At 36.7% G+C, this 17,547-nt stretch overlaps 2 protein-coding genes across 3 annotated transcripts in view; one reads left to right on the top strand and one right to left on the bottom strand.

Moving 5' to 3' along the window:
• LOC108102144 (chaoptin) overlaps positions 1-17,547 on the bottom strand; it is a 210,258-nt gene that overhangs the window by 30,005 nt on the left and 162,706 nt on the right. The gene's annotated exons all lie outside the window — the stretch shown is intronic.
• The window catches only part of LOC108102143 (protein folded gastrulation), a 30,538-nt gene continuing 16,635 nt past the window's right edge, over positions 3,645-17,547 (top strand). Inside the window, exons 1-3 of one of the 2 annotated variants that reach the window (XM_043207330.1) lie at positions 3,645-3,662; positions 5,035-5,164; positions 14,572-14,701. The gene's annotated coding sequence lies outside the window, so the exon portion shown is untranslated. Of the gene's footprint in view, positions 3,663-3,708; positions 3,734-5,034; positions 5,165-14,571; positions 14,702-17,547 lie in introns of those variants that run through there. The other variant, XM_017206815.2, reaches the window with a different exon arrangement.

The raw sequence follows: 17,547 nt of genomic DNA, 5'->3' as shown, positions 1-17,547 counted from the left end.
ATGAAAAAAATAAGGATTTATCTTGCCGATTGTCGGCTGTTTATTTTCTTTTTTATGCTCTATTAACAATAAAAATTACAGGGTAGAAAGCTGAATTTGGCAAGTCAAAGCTTTTATACTTTAACAGTAAAGAGTGTTATATTTCATACAAATCGACTATTTTGTTTAAACATATTTTTAAACATTTGGACCAATAAAGAGTATACTTTGTTTTTAAAATGAAATATAACGGTGCTATGTGAAGTGTCCATCTCCATTTCTTATTACATTTGATCTAAGATAATTTCTTAATGAGTGCAAAACTTGTGGCAACTGGCAAATACTCACAAAAAATCAGTAGGAATAAAAACAATTTTTTTTTTATAAAATAAAAATTGTTTGTGGTGTAATGCAATTAATAAAGTATTAAGAAACCGATCAGGAGACTTTCAAAAGGGAGTAAGAAGAATTTTGCAAATATAATATAAAATATAAACGTAATATTTTTAATTTTCTAATCAGTATACCAAATTATAGAGTATGTTTCGAAATAACAACTTTTGCTTTAATTTCAGCGACGTTGCTTAAAATTATCACACTAAACAGTCTGACATATTATATATGTTTCGAAATAACAACTTTTGCTTTAATTTCAGCGAAGTTGCTTTAAATTATCACACTAAACAGTCTGACATACATATCTAGAAGGTAGTGCTGTACTACCTTTTGCAAGGGTATAATAAAAGTAAAAACGATTAGCACGGTAAAAAAAAATGAAAAAAGAAATTAATTTCCATTGAAAATTCCAAATGCCACTTGAAAAAAAGGGGGACTAAAGAAGAAAAAGAAGAAGCCTTGTCAGAGAGCAAGCAGTCGAAAAACAACAAAATGTTTTAATTGATTTCACTTAAAGCCCCAAAACGCAGCATCTGCTAAAGAAGAAGAAGGTAAAACACCAAAAAAAAAAAAAAAAAAAAAAAACAACTGATGATATGGTATTGGGTTTTTTATTTGTTAAACTTTTTGTTTATTTTTACTTTTTTTTGGGCGAAAGGCCTGAAGACCAGAAAAACACTGACCATCAAAAAGTCAACAGTAAAGGGAAAGAGACAAAAAGAGAGATGAGAAAGACTGATCCGAAGCCAAAACTAAAATAAAGTGTAATTGTCTCAACTATTATTATATACTCATAATTAATACTAATTTTAATATATTTTTGTTTATTACTTAAGCTACACCCTGTTTTAAAACTACATCCAAATAAAAAACGAATGGAAAACAATATATGTATTACATATATATAGATACATAAGTAATGCTTACCCTCTTTTTTTAAGTAATTTTTTTTTTAAATTAGACTTTAGATTTTTAAAAGTTGAACAATACTACCCGAAAGAAATGAAACGGTTGAACGGTGTATTTTGGGCAAGTAGCCCTAATTGGTCATTATGTTGGCCTAAACAGCGGCAGCGTCTCAAGTGGCGGCTAATTAAAAGAAGGACCAAGTGCGGTGCAATCCCTGATGATGATGATAATAATAACAAACAGCTCCCAGAATGGATTTATATCGAAGGACATTTATCCCAGATTGTTGTTATCGGAGATTTATTGTACCATCCAGGGCAAAGTGCTTGATTTTCCATACTTTCTTTTCGCTAGCGTTTTCTTGACCTCGGATAAAATTGGAAATAGATTTTACTTAGACCGTCGAAAACTGTCAGTGGAAAATTACCAGGAAGCAGCGAAGTGTATATGTATGTATGTAAATTGAACAATTAGCTGCACTCAGAAAAAATAAAAAAAGAAGACAAATGCATTTGCCATCGTGTCATTAATCATCCTTTGCAGGCGGTCAGAAGAGAGCAGTGCGCTCTTTTGTTTTTATACTCTTGCAGAAGGTATAATAGTTTCAGTAAGAAGATTGCACTGCCGTAGAGACACTTCCGACCCCATAGAGTATACATACGTACATATGTATATGTAGTATGTATTCACTGTTGATCAGCATCACTATAGGAATCGGTTTAGGTAGATGTCTTTCTAACTGTCTCCAAACATATTTCTTTCTTAGTTCTAAGACTTAAACCTAACTCAAAGTTAGCTATTGTAAGGGCAGCCTACATATATCTTAACCCTTTTGGAAAAAATGATGACTTTATTTTTAACATTTCTAGTCGTAATATACAATAAATTATACCAGGTACATGCATACATACTAGTATATAGGTGAAGCTGTAAGTCTTGGGACAATAGAAAAATTCTTGTTACAAATGATGTTTACCAAATCAGTAGTTTTGTAGATTTATGTTTTGACTGCAGGGGAATACCAGCTTCTGTCTGCCGAAGCTTTATTCCTTTCCTGTTTTTTATTACACTCGGAAAAATGAAAGATTCTTTTTATAATAAGCAATCCCTATTATGTTTATCCTTGAACAGAGTATTATAAATTGGACCGGAATGTTATATATAGTTGACGAGACAATTGTGACTCACGATATATATTTATGTAAATTTTTTTACAATACTTGAATACCATTGAAATGGTTATATATTATGCTATACAGTCAAGAATGTAGGAACAAAGTAGGAATGGTCTGTTTTTTCTTAACTTGTCTTATATCTTTAAGAATTCCGTTCAAACATAAGTTATTTATTAATAAATATGTCCGTACATATTTTATATACCAATTGTATACCAATCGGAAGACTAAATCGTACACTGATATAAAATTCGCCATACGAATGTATATATGCATATGTACATTCATACTCTGTACCTGAAAAAAAACGTTATACAACTTATAACGTTTAGTTGTTATAGTAAGTATAGGATCAACCGAAATAAATAATCGTGTTCTGAAAAATGCTCAAACATGCATACATATAGTATGTACATATTTATGAATGTATTAAGATTTGCATGTTATAGATATTACAGGTTTATATGCAAGGGAATATGTTTAATCTATGTACATAAGTTGGAATAACTATAGTTTTAATATCTACTTTTGTTAAGGCTGGGTTATCTTAAGGGACAAAGAGATATTCAACAAACGAATGAAATAACAAACAACTTCCTCAGTGCAGCTCCAACTTAAGAGCCACTAAAAGCTAAGCTCGGTCTTTCGCTTTTCTTTGCCGGCAAGCCCGGATCGGGTATTTATGTACAGTGGGGCACAGTCCACTAACAATTCAGAACATCAAAAACCAAAAAACATTGTTCTTAACGCAGTGAAATGTTTCCAGGAATGCTCATGGTTTAATCAAAAACTTTAATTTCTGTGGATTCAAATTTTGACATATAAGTATTTGTTTATTGATAGTAAAATTAACATTTTTTTCACAAAGTAGGTAAATTTCAAAAGAAATTAAAAATATTTAGAAATGCATGATATAAATAAGATAATAAAATAACACAATTTAAAATAATAGAAGTGTCTTGCGGTTAAATGGTTTTTATAACCTGTTTAGTTTGACTTTGTTTGCGTAGGCTGTTAAAGTTATGAAAGTTCGCGGTTAAAATAAGCCAAAAGCCACTGTACGTATGCCGTATACATATATGATCGCAGACGATCCTCTCTGGCGCGCTCTCTTTCTCTTGCGGTGACTGCGACGCTGCCGTCGACGCCCGCGCAACGTTTTGAACCCGCTTCTCATTCCGAAAACAACTGTGAACGGTAACGGTCCGTGAGCTCTTCTTCTTCCCTTTCAATCTCTGTGAAAAGAACTCGACAACAACAAAAATAACAATTCGGTTCTATTTCGCTTCAATTTGTAACATAAATCAAAAGTTTAAAAGACATGTGCAATCGGCCAGAACGTGCGCATTTAACTTTAAGTAAAAGTTAATAAATAACAGAATATATACAGTTTAAATATATGTATTCTCCATTTCTGTGTAAAAATGTGTCTCATTTGAAAAAATAATAAAGCTTTTTGTCTGTGCATTACGATTAAAATATTTTTTTTTTTTTTTTTCCGTGTTCACTTTTGTTTCATAAATTTGACCCGATTTTAATATGGAACCTAAAACATAAAACAAAAACGATAGCAAAACACCAGAATGCATATCAGTGAAAGGAAACAGCAAAAAGGAGACTGAAACATATTATAAAAAACAAAATACAAAATATACTACTAAAGCGCGTATTTGTAGTCTATACATGTGTACATATATATCTATAAACTACTATATTGTGAAACAGTTTTAGTTGCTATTGTTGTTGACTTTACAGCAACAGACGTCCGATAATTTATAATCTTAAAAATATACACATGTGCTGTGTATACATACATACATTCGCCTATAAGCACTAAAAAACTAAGATCCCTTTGATTGTGTCATTGCAAATGTCTTTAATTCACATAAGAACAATTTAAATGTGTTATATATTTTGGTGATTAGTTGAAAAACATTTCCATACTTTATTTTAAATTACATAAACTCATTATAAAAAGATTTAAATTATTACAATAAAAAATATTGCAGTAAAAAAACAAAACAAAAAAGCTTGTCATTAATAAGGATGATTATTAGTGTAAATAAGGGAAATATATATTTCTTCCTAATATTTAATAAAAAATTGTTGTTTAATAGTATTTTTAGCACCCTCGGATCTAAAGTGGCTTCTGATTGTTTTCTGTTTGCCTTTTTAACAGTTTACTGCAATACAAACATTTTTAATCGCTTTTTTATGTCATGTTTTTTTTTGTGTGCAAAAGGGTGTCTTTGTGAATGAATGAATACATGTGACAGTAAAAGAAAAAAAGTTAAAACGCATGTTAAAATAAAAAAGAACAGTGTGTGTTGTGGTAATGACAAAAACAATAATAAACGCAGCAATAAAACGCGATAGTGTGGCAAAAAATGAAAGTCAACTAGCGACGGAATAAATGTATGCAATTACAAAAATTAGACAGATTTATGGATAAAACCAGATATGCTAATCAACCAAAATTCTGAAAACCACAAAATAAACTAAAAGGAAACAAAATTTCAAAACGAATCGATTTTTAGTTCTTTATATTTATTTGTATGTTAATTTATTTTTACAGTAATTTGGTATTAACCCAAAAACCAAAAACAACATCGAGAATCGGGTTAAAGATAAAGAAAGAAGCATCAAAAACCAAAAGCTGGCAAGTCTTCTTCCACATTTTGGTTTTGGGATATAAAACAGCAAAAGTAAGTGGATTATATGTGTTGTATAATTTGAACGTTTTTTTTTTGTTTTATATACTTTTTGTTGTAGAAACTTGTTTATTTAACGCAATCAATTAAAATTAAAAGCATCGAAATTGTTTACTGACTTATTAAATGTTGATTTCAGTCCCGAAACACACATTATCTTTCCTGTTTCTGCTTCTCCTCTTGCAATATCCGCCGGGTTTCGGGATTCCTGATACTAATGGGCTTAGCCACGGGGATATCCCAGGTTCATGCCTGATGTTGACCTTCTGGCTTTTAAGGATGTGGGAAAACTAGCCATGCTGCCCTTTGGCATCCATTGCTGACCACATCATGTGCTATTTAGTTCTTGACTTTTTAGGAAGTCATTTATTGTCTTAAAAGGATTAGTTCTCAATAGGAATAGAAAAGGGCGTTTCTTTGAGACCAATATGAATTTAACTTAATAAGCCGTTACTTATTACATTAATTAGTTTATACTGATATACAATATGCATAGTATACAATCCAAAAAAAAATGTATAATATTTTAAATTGGGACAACGTGTTAAAATAACCGCAAATATTCAAATAATATTTAAACTATATAGAATAAACTATAGTTTTTAAAAATCAATGTATTCAAATAAGAAAGGTCATACTGTGTCTTATCACTTTTGCAATTAAACATTTGCCAAGCGAGAAGAGATCACGATTAGAATTTGTAGAAATGAATGCCATGTGATTCTAGGTGGTAAGAACTGTGGTGATGATAATGCCGACAATGATGTAACTTGGTAACCCTATCTGTTCAAACTGGCAAAGCTAGCACTTCCGGAGACCATCAATCGTTGGCTTAAAATTAAAAACCAAAAGCAAAAACCATAAAAAAACTAATTCTAGATTCAAATTTAAGCCCCGCATGAAAGTTAATTGCATTTAACCGACTGTCCAAAAAATAGAGTTGGAAGGGTGGCAAAACATGCTGTCGCTTGAAAATGGTTGACATCCGAGCACTGAGAAAAATAGTTTCACTCAAATTTGAATATTTGAAAACATAACTTTGTTTTAAAAGAAAGATAAAAACACAGGTCCGATAACTTCCATAAAAACAGCTTTCTCTGTTTTTAATCAAGCATATAACTCAAGATGTTCATATTTGAAAATTTTTTTTGTCAAAATGAGACTAAATATTATGTGGTTTCAATTTGACTTAGTTTAAGTTAAAGTTGCTTGATAAAAGTGAACACAATGTGCTCCGTGCAAGTCACAAAACGCTCCCAAAGTCATTATCAGCATTAGAAAGTGTTACAGACAGCACGAAAACCAAATTCCGGCGATGGTGATGGTACTATATAGAGTTAATGGGGATCTGAGCGAGACGCATGGCACCAGACTTTCCCCGCTCCCCGATTCCAATGCGAAGCACCATTGCCAGAGAACGTGGAACGAAATCAGCAACAAATAAAACGAATCTATCATGAGATTTCGTTCGACGCTTTTTGACTCACTTGCCTCAATGGCTATATAGCTGGGCAAACTGGATTCAGCTGCATCGGGGCATACAGCATCGGATGGGAGATTCAAAGGGCAGTACGTGCCAGGGGGCTCAAAACTGAAAACTGAAAACTGAAAACCAAATACCAAACCCGATATCCGACCTCCACTCACTCAAACTTGGTGAATGTTTGTTCTGGAATTTTCTATTTCCTTTCTTTGGGGTACAGATCACGGATACTTGCTCTCAAACAAATTCCAAGAACTCGTGTGGTAATATCAAAGGGCCAGTAAAAGACATGTACGGACCAGGAAGTCCAAAATTCTCAGGGAGAGTAATTAAACATAAGTTGTATTTTCACTTTAATGAATAGCCAAAAAAATATTCTTATGCATGCAAATATAGATTTACGGGTTTTTATAATATATATGGTATGGTATTATCCTCCTTATCAAATTAATAATTAATTAAATTAATAATGATTTGCAATTACATCATTATATTTATATTGGTTATGGTCCAGAAGCTTAGCATTCCCATTCTGAATTTCTTATCGCGAGCAATTCTGTATTTATCGCACTTTGAGATTACTTCCCCCTTGGGGTATTCTTTCATTTATTCACCTGTTGAACACGTTTGGGCGGCAAATGCTAATAAGGTAATACACATTCCCCGTTAGAGCGAGCTCTCCATCCGCCCGAGTCCAAGTTCCCTTTGCCGCCCCCTGTCCCTTCCATCGAGGGCTCCATGTGCAGCGTAGCGTTTCTGCTCACTCTGTCCCATTCTGGCCCGCATGGTTATTTAACCATGAAGGCGGATGAATTTGGGGATCAGTGGCGTGGGGGAGAAGGGAGATCTGAGGCGGGCTCTTTGGGAAAAGGGATGGATGGTGGGGGGTCGTGGTCCGTAGGAGGAGGACGTTAGCTGAGTCATCGAAAGTCAACAGCGTAGCACGCACAGCGCTCGCCTAAAATTAGCCAAGCGTCAAAGTGTCGACGAACAGGTGCCTCGGGTCTGTGGGCTGCTGGGGTGGTGGGGGGGGATGAGGGGGGCCGCTACGCCCATGGCAGCACCAGTTATGCCCCTTTAGCTCCCATCCATGCACAGAGAAAAAACGAAGCAGTCTACATCCAAGTTAGTCACCTGTTATTTGTAGTAAATACGTGTTTCAAAAAACGCAGTTGGAAAAATGTTCTCTCTAATTTCTGATATCAACATTTTGTGACACACTATCATATTTAGTTTGTATATTCCAATAGAAAAAACTTTACAAAGAGTTAACTACAAAGTTGTATGATCTATGAAAATAAAAAAAACATGCTTTGTTTAAAAAGTTAAAGTTAACCAATTGATTACCAGGTTATTACCAGTGTTTTTTGATTGTGTAGTCAATGATGGTATAGTTGTTGTTGTTGTTGTTGGTGTGGTGAGCGGAAGCTTTGGGGCAGCGTCCAATCACCACTGCCCCATCGGAACTGTTTGGACGCTATATAGCTATATGGATATATGGTCGCAGGTGCACGACCGCCCTTTCAGCAGTGTGTTGCCGGCGATGTTGGCATTGTTGCCCTTGTGGCTATTACAATTCAATTTTTTATTGTTCTTGGCCGCAGACACCGCTTTCCATTACACGCCACGATCGTTCGTCTTACTCGTACTTTATGACAACGACGACGATGACTCTTCTTCCGCTCCTCGGTGCAACCCGCTTCGGTCCCAGTTGAATGCGTCGCTTCTACTTCCGCTTACAATTCTCTCCCACTCCTACTCCTCTTTACCACACATTTGATAATCCATTTCCATTTTCCCATTGCCGCGCTCTTTCCCAGTGTGCTTTTTGGCTAAATGATTTAATTATTCTCCGGGTACCGAAAGAGCCGCAAATGCTATAAACTTCAAAGGGGAGCTAAAAGTCGTACCGCAATATTGACAAGTACCTAATTGTTCAGTTAAAAAAAGGTTACATATGAACTTTGTGGGACTAACCATGTGAATCTCTTCCCAAGTTTTCCCAGCAGAAAAAAGTTTTCATATTTATTGGTCTTTCTTTTTAATCGCGTTTTTTAAGCCCATTAACTGTTCAAAGAATGGGTTATCAGACTTTCGAAATATGATTTAAAACCATTCTTGTACAAATCGCACCATTTGTGATTTTTGGTAGATGAGAGTGTAAATTTCAAGCAGAAATATGTTTTTATTTTTAATTCATGATTCATACGTTTTTCCCATCAGAATTTTCCGAAGATTTTCTTCTCAGCGTTTTCGTTTGCATCGAATTCCCAGGCTGTTCGCTTTGAAGAGCTCTGACTTTTTTGTAAGCAGTTTTATGTGCATCTTTTCCTCCTCGTTTCACCCCCATTTCTCCTCCCCACTGGCTTTCCCCGTTTTCCGCATTTTCTTCGTTTTGTGTTCGAGCGTGGCGAGTGTGAAAGCATATGTTTTGACAATGCTATCGCTGTGTCCCAGCCCCAAAGCCTAACATTCGGCCCAGTGTTTTTTGGCAGCGGATGTTGCATGCTGCTGCGGAGGTGTGGCGTGGGCGGGGGCGGGGGGCGTGTCAGGTGGGCGGCGGAGAGTGGGCGGGCATTTCGGGATATGCAAAGCATTTACATCGCAAGTTTTTGGATCCGCGCAAAATTAAAACGCGTGTTTGCCAGAAACTCTTGGTTGCCGGTGGTGTTGCTGTTGCAGCTTCTCCTGTTGTTGCTGCCGCACCGGCGATGTTGCTGCTGCTGTTGCTGTTGCCGTTGCTGTTGCCGTTGCTGCCGTAATTGTTGGCGTCCGTTACAGCTGTTTGCGGTGGCCGGGCGATGTTTTGGTTGAAAATTCGTATTCGTATTTTTGCACATTTTTTCGGCAGTTTTTGCTACGTTATTTAATGTTTATGTTAGTATGTTGGCGCAGTGTTGTTATGGTTGCAGTTGGCGCTCCACTTGTTTATTATGCAGTATGTTGTGTTTTGGGGTTTTTCGTTTTATGACAGCAACAAGAGCAGTTTCGGAGAAATAAACATGATAAGCCAATGGGATGATTGACAACAAGAGATGGTTGTTTATATTACACAAAACAAGGTTTTTAATTACAATGAAGGAAAATAGATTTGCAGACATGATTTTCGTTGTAAAGGAGGCGGACTATAAACTGCTTCCCTTGCCGATTAATATTAAGCACCGTCAGTATAATTGCTTATGGTAAATAGTCTTTGTTGTTAAATGTTAGTCATGAAAACAACAAGATACATTGAGGCACTGAGGCATACTGTTTTGCAGAACTTTTAATTTCGACGACAACCAAGGAACTTAAACAATTATAAATCCATAAAAGCGAGCGCAATATCAAAGAAATGAAGTGCAACTTCTGTAGAACTTTCTTTCTTGAAACGACGCCTTTGTGTTGCTGTTGGGATCTGTTGTTGCTGTTGCTGTTGCTGTTGTTGCTGTGCACAGAGCATCGCATGATCAATTACTTGGCCACATGACCGACTGACAGACAACCAGATCTGCAAACAATGGGATCCGAAACACGAAACACTTGCAACAGCAGCAGCAACACAAGCAATTCGAATTGTGTTGAATGTGCGCTGCAAATCATGTGAGAAACGTATTAAAATTGTTGCGACAGCGAAATGCAAGCGAGCAACTGCCAGTAGCCCTTGGAAGTACCCCTTCGAGCACCCCCTTGGCCCCCTCCCCTGGTGGCACCCACGCCAATGCCTGAGAATGCAGCGCGGGGTCAAAGTTTGCTGCAGCTGCAACAGTTCTTCGCTGCTTGCTGATGTTGCTGATGCCGCTGTTGCTGTTGCTTGTGTTGCTGTGGCTGTTGCTGCCGCTTCTTGTTTGCTGTGTGTGGCATCTTTTCTACCGGATTCCCATGAACTGAAGGCGCCCTCTGCTCGAGCAGAGCAAGAACAAGAAGTGGTAGAGTGTCGTGTGACAACGAGTGCTGACTGCTGCTGATACAGATACAAATACAGATACAGATACAGATACAATGATATAGTGGCCGACCCACACATTACCTCTTCGTCACCCTTCGAAATATAGGCTTCTATCGCGCCAACTCTTCTGGATATTTGTTTGGCACTTTACACTTTGCTTTATCGCACGGCGCTCATTAAAAACCAAATCAAATAAAAAGGGAACGGAAGTTGGCCCAAGCTTGTTTTTTACCCCATCGAATAAAACCACAAAATTATTTACGTTGTAAATAATATTTAAGGGAACTATACTACTTAGGAATGCTTTACAAAGCATTTCTCAAAGCAAAACTGTTCCCGAAAATTTGTATTAAACCACTGAATTGCGAATACATATCTTGTTTAGAATGCCTTTGATTTTGACAGGTTTAGTTTTTTAATTTGTACGACCAAAATATGGTTGAGTCTTTTTATATATGTAGCTTTAAACCAAATAAAATGTAGGTGAAAAGATAAACATTTATTTTATTTTGTTATTTATTATTTGTTTTTTTTAGGTAAAGTTTTTGTTTTACAGTTTTTGTTAGGGAGTTGTTGAACCAATTTTTCGCATCATTTCTGTCATTTTATGGCACACACGTCTTCCACATTTTGATGAATGTTTTTATACGGTTCTTTGGTTCTTTTGTATGAAGTTCAGCGACACCAAATTAGTCTAAACAAATAGTCTAAAACTAGTATATTTACTGCTTAGCACTGTATTAATAAAAGCTACAGTGTGATCAGTTTGCAGCCCACTCTTCACCTTCTGAAAAGTGTTTTTATTGTGGCGACTGAAGTTACGAAAAAGGAAGCTGTTCCGCTATGAAGATTCCCAGAATTTCCAGAATGAGCTTGTGCATTTCGCCGAGTGCATCGGCTAGTTTGAGAAGCAAGAGCAACAGCATCTGGAGTTGCAGCTTCGGCGCTGTCAATGATTTTGTGGTGCGGGGCAATTGAACCGATGCTGCCGACTAAACAAGGCGAGCGGAGAACAGAAACTGGAATTCACGGGTGGCCAATATCCACTCCACTGTTCACTGTCCACTATTCACTATCCAGTATCCACTATCCGATGACCAGTGTCCAGTGGATCACGACCGAGCCCTTCGCGAACGTGAGATGCCAGAGAACTCGGCGCTGCAATAGATGCCCCATTGTTGATGGCCCTCCGCGTCCCAAATCCGTGGGCTAATGAGCGGGCGACCGGCAGTCGTTGCGTCCCAACTGCAAACTCCAAACTGCAAACTGCAAACTGCAACATGTTGCTGGCGGGCAGCACGGCTCGAGCTGCAGCAACAACAGTGATAAGCCGGGGCTTACAAAGTTTAATGACTTTGGGCCGCCGAGCCGAGGGCAAAACAGATCGTCTCAGTCTTGCACTAATCAAAATCGAAACACAAATTAGAATGCGAAAAGTCGCAAAAAGCTGGCGAAGCAAAAAAATACTCGTGGAAAAACAGTTTTCGAGTACATAACAGCGGAAGGTTTTCAAAGTAAATAAACCTTACTAAACCTTACAGGTTTAGTTAATTAGTTTTAGGTATATCAGTTTGTTCAGTTCAGAACAGCAAGGTATAAACCTCTCAAAAAACAAATTGTTGTCTATGAAAAGAAGATTTCATCGCTATAGAGCCACTGACAACGATTATGACTTCAGTCTCTGTGTGTTTTCGACTGTTTCAGACATCGCAGCTGGTTTATTCCATCGACTATAGACTTTTGGCGATTACTGTAATCATAATGATGACTCTGTCTTCTTGTCATCGCTAAGCGCAATTAATTGAGCTTTAATTGTGTCTTGGTCGCGGTTCTTGTCTGGGGGTCTGTTTTGCAATCGGCGGAGCTCCATACCTTAGCCATATCTCATGGATTGATTTGCAGCCGAGTATCAAAAATTGCAAAATATTTGAGAAATAAATTCGGATTTGAAAGTGCAATTCCATTCTTTAGCAACATTAGAAAGATAGATCAGTGTTCGATTTAAATCTCACAAAATATGAAATCGAATCTAAAAATTATCAAATGAATGTGGTCCTATTTACTGTATCAAAAGTGTTTAAAATGTCTATCAAATAACTTGAAAAGCTGACTAGAAGCATGCTGAATAATTGTGCTGTTTTTTAAATGTTTGTTCCATGATCTGAACATAAAAAAATCAATGCGAATTAAAATCAGCTATCATCAGCTATCGTCGCCTGTTAAAAAATAATTGTTTTCAAGTCTTTTCGTATCTAAACGCTTAACGCTTTCCCACTTCTAGCCAGACTTCTTCACTCAACCCCTCCCATATTTGATGTCGCTGAAGTTTTCATTGCTTATAAATTTTAACGGACTTATAATGATTATCTTTTATGCGTCTTCCTCGGCGACTCGTTACGATTGATGTTATTTCAGTTGTTCCCCGTTTTTATGGCCAGCAAAAAGTACAAAAATACGTTTAATTTAAGCATTTTTTGCATAAGCGCGAATTATCAACGGCAGTAAAAACAAACCGACAAAAAACAAAAATTAATAACAACGTCTGTCGATTGCAACAGGCGCTAATTTGATTTTTGTTGCTGTCTCGGCGCCCAACAACTTGCAATATTGCAGCAATTGTTGTTGCTTCACCGAGTCTTGTTTTTGTATATTTTAATTTTTTTCACTGCCGTCTGTCTGGGAGTTACATTTTGACATTTAAACTTGTTTTTGGCACTTGGCGGCATTTCTCACTCGCTTTATTTTTATTATCTTTCTTGATTTGCTCTTTGCTGGCTGCTATCTTGATTGCCCGCTGGATTTCTGGACAAGTTTTAACTCGGGGCCCTAACCGCCAAACCCAAACCCTCTTCCACGAACCCCTCGATGCCCCCCAAAAAGTCATTGTCAAAAGCGAACTGGAATGTCTGGTAGGCGACAAAGAAATTGTCGAGCCCCGATGCAAATTTGCGTTCATTTATTGGGGGTATTGCTTTGGTTTTCATTTATTTTCCAACATCGGCAGGACTCAATATCTCGGTGCAGGCTCAACAGAATTTTCCTTCAAAATCAAAATGTCAAAGTTGTTTGATTTTCAAATCAGCAGCAGAGCATGCCATCAGATACATCTGATGTGTCAGAACCGCGCTGTAGGTGCGTTCGTGAGCCAACTTTCTTTCGCGTCACGCGCTTTTCACTCGCCTATCTCCAAAGCCCGAAACATGCGTAGAAGGTCAACAGAAATTAGAAACCCACCGTATTTCGGATAACAATATTAGCTTTCCTTATCTGCGATGGTCTACTGTTTTCTCTGCCTTCCACAACATCTTGTCTTCACGTTTTCAAAAGAAAAGGGCTTTCTAACATTAAATCTGATATTATTTGTAGAATACTTTACTGTTGATATATTCTTAAAAGTGCTTATTTAAAGATAGTAGTAGAGTGGTCTTATTTCCAGCTCGTGACACAGTTAATTTGCTCACGAGCGCACATCTCTAATCCGCACCGCCATCCATCTGTATCTGTGGGATTGAAATAGACACATTGTGTTGCGTGAGGGTTAAAGAGGGGGTCGATTCTGATTGAGGGTTGCTTCGTTCATCGAGGCGTAGAATTAAACTGTCAAATTCAACAAATAACTGGATTTGTAACACTGAAATGTTCAAACACAACAAAGGAATCGAACGCGAAAAACTAGATGTAGAAAACAGAGATGAATTAAAGTTTACTCCGGAGAGGAAGCTTTAAGAAGAGCTTGATAAAATATTATTTTTTAAGCCATAAAAAATCTAAGATATAAAATATCTCAGAGAGTACTTCCTGCACAGAAGCTGAAACAATTGTCAATGACCCATTTAAGCTTTTTAGATAAACCAAATTTTGCACAGTAGTGTGGAATATTTTCAAAGGGCGGATGAATTACTGAATTTCTTATCGTGTTTCAGAACTACAATCTTCGAATTTTGTAACTTAAAGTGCGCCATTAAAGAAATGTTTTTGTTTTTATTTCAGAACTATCTCAAAAACGGAATACAAGAAATACTGTGTACCCTGCAATTAAAGTTGGAAAGAACTAAGAACTTTTTGCACTTGCGTCTAGCCGACTTCATATATCATTTTCCTTTATGTGGTCTGTTTTGAGGTGAGTAATAGCTTAAGTCCATCAAATATTTACGAATATCGACAGATATGGTCAGGAGGGGGGAGGGAATAAAATACTCCCATAACATATTTCTATTCTTGATCAAAATCAACAGGCGAGGCAATATATAGAACACATGCTAGTCAGTTTTTTTCTTTTACCTTTTTACTGTCTTGTCTTTGTTTGAACCAGTGCAGTTGTTTTTCGGGCAGTTTTTTACAAAACAAAATATTTATTTTACCAATCCTTATCCATATTCAGTATCCACTCCTCCGAAAAGGGTATTTAACCAATTCGTTTTGCTCAGCGTTATATTTTCAGAGTGTGTTTGCATATGATGAATTTCCTGCCATAAATCGCGCAAAGGAACTATTTCGCGGGGGCGTTGGCAAGTGTTTGCGAGAAGAAAACACAAACAGCCACCCACCCATAAACCCACTCACAGTTCTCCCATTTTCCGCTAGTTCCAGTTCGATTCAGTTTTTCTTTTTCGCACTTTTCCTTCGCTCATTCTCTGTTCTATTTGGTTTAACACTACTTTTTACGCTCACTCGCGACTTCTGCTGAAAATGCATTTTACAGTCAGCCCCATTTTCATTTCGTACCATATTTGGTGGAAACACTAGACATCGGATATTCAGTATAGATGGGATTTTCGTGAAGAGGGCCGTACTTCCGATCCAAATAAAAATCGAGTGTAGTTAGGCGATTGCTGCATGTTCCCTTTAAGATTGGAATTTACATTTCCACCATTTATTAATAAATGCCTTTCCCGAATATTTTCAACTTACAAGAGTAAAAAAACATGTTTATGGTTTTAAAATAATGTAATTTTTTGCGTATCAGAATGGTTTTTCCTTTGTCTGTGAAAATAACATAGGTTTTTCCTTCGGAATGCTTTATCATTCCCAATGGTTAGTTTTTTCTCTGTTCTGTTCTCGATGCAATGCCGACTGTATCTTTACCACAATGACCATAAATTATGAAGCTCCGAAAAGTTCGGTGTGCATTATTAATGACATCGTCGATGTTGCTATCGTTGCTGTTGTTGTTGTTGTTGTTGCTGTTGTTGTTGCTGTTACCGCACATTGTGTAAAAATTACAAAATCCAAATTAATGAACTCGTCGATTTGGCAAGCGCTGTTCGCTTCGTGTTGGTTCAATAACATTTCAATTGCGTTGACATAATTTTAATTAAAATAAAATCGAAAACAAGTGCCAGCATATCGAGTGCAAACACACAATGAATTTTAAGAGTTTGCTGAGTCGCGTAAAAAAATGCTAACAAGGTTAACCTAGCGAAAAGCTGGAGTTTTAAAGCTGGGGTCGCAATTTACATGGGGACAGCACCCACAGACCTGCATGGCTAATTTCGGCCGATTTAAAAACCAAATCACGTCAGAGATCTGGAAAGGCGTCTCTTGTCTTCTGCTCTCTGCCTTCAATTCTTCCCCGGAAGCGATTGCAGCAGCTGGCAATAACTAAGCGTGCTTTAAGAGTCCAATAAATAAAATATGAAGCAGGTACATACTATAAATAAGAAAGCGAGCAGAAAAAAAGTGCACCCATCTCTTTCTTTTCACACATCGCCGTCTCTTTCTTCTGTCCCTGCTCTTGCTCTTGCTCTTGAGAAGATTGCGGCGCTTGCACTGCGATTTTAACACGTAATCAGCAGTGCGTCTTATTCACAATCTTCTTGCAGTTTTTGGTCTGTGTAAATAACAAACAACCGAAAAAGTAACCAAAAGGAATCAGCTTCAGCACGCCGAAGCTTAGATACCCTTGCAACTGAAACTTAAATCACGGAAATTAATTGACAGCCATTAAGTGTACTGTGTAAGTACTTTTCGGATTGAAGATGATTAAATGCAGGTTTCTACCCCATTTTCAATATATTCCATGAAAGCTACTATACCATAGGTAGTCCGATTTAATACAAACTATTTTTGTATATCCAAAATCGTGTACAATTTGTAGAACGAAGTGAAAACGATTTTTCTATTATTTAATGTCAGTTGTTCATATGACAGCTAAGATATGAGAAACGACAGCTATATGCTTTGCAGGTTGGTTTAAATAAAATTATATTCGTAATTTAACAGTCGTTTAAAAATACTATATTTTGAAAATAATGATTCTATGCGAAATAACCATGACGTTGTACAATACTAAAATGGCTAATCATTTTAGTTTTTTTTAAAAAGCAATAAAAAACCAGGTGGCATAAAAATATTCAAGGAATGTGGCAATAATGCAAGAGATATGATGTGCATTAATAAACGAAACTTCATGTCGCTTATTGCCAAAGTTTTCATATCAATCTGTGTCACTGTGTCAGCCTACTTACATCGCATTAAAGCCATGTAAGATGGCTTTTGTAACCCAAAACTGCTGATAGTATTTTTATAAGCCCAAACATATCTGTATCTGGCATAGCTGTTAAATCTTCCACCCACAAACGTTTAATTAATCTGTTGAACCTCTGGGTGGCTGGGCTTCGAACCCATTCAGCCGCATCATCAATTTTTGGTAATATTCTCGCATTCTGCCCGGGGCCCAGTCGATTTAATGCAATAACAATACAAATTATTTATCAGTTAAGCTGTTAAATATAATTTAATTCAATTCAATACTGTTCAATTATGTGCCTATAAAAAAACATCACAAGCCCCGCAGTTCTTGCCACGAAAATTTATGCGGAAAGTTCAATTGCGTTCAAAATGTGAATAATTCGAGGTTGTTGTTCTTTCTGCCCGTTATCAATACGACTGAAATTTGAAAATTTTCTCATGAATTTTGCATGTGACAATTTATTTATTTATTGATTTACTTTGCATCCAACAGCC

This window comes from Drosophila ficusphila, unplaced genomic scaffold, assembly GCF_018152265.1.
Source record: "Drosophila ficusphila isolate 14025-0441.05 unplaced genomic scaffold, ASM1815226v1 contig_197, whole genome shotgun sequence".
Lineage (NCBI taxonomy): Eukaryota > Metazoa > Arthropoda > Insecta > Diptera > Drosophilidae > Drosophila > Drosophila ficusphila.
This window is presented reverse-complemented; position numbering and strand designations above follow the sequence as displayed.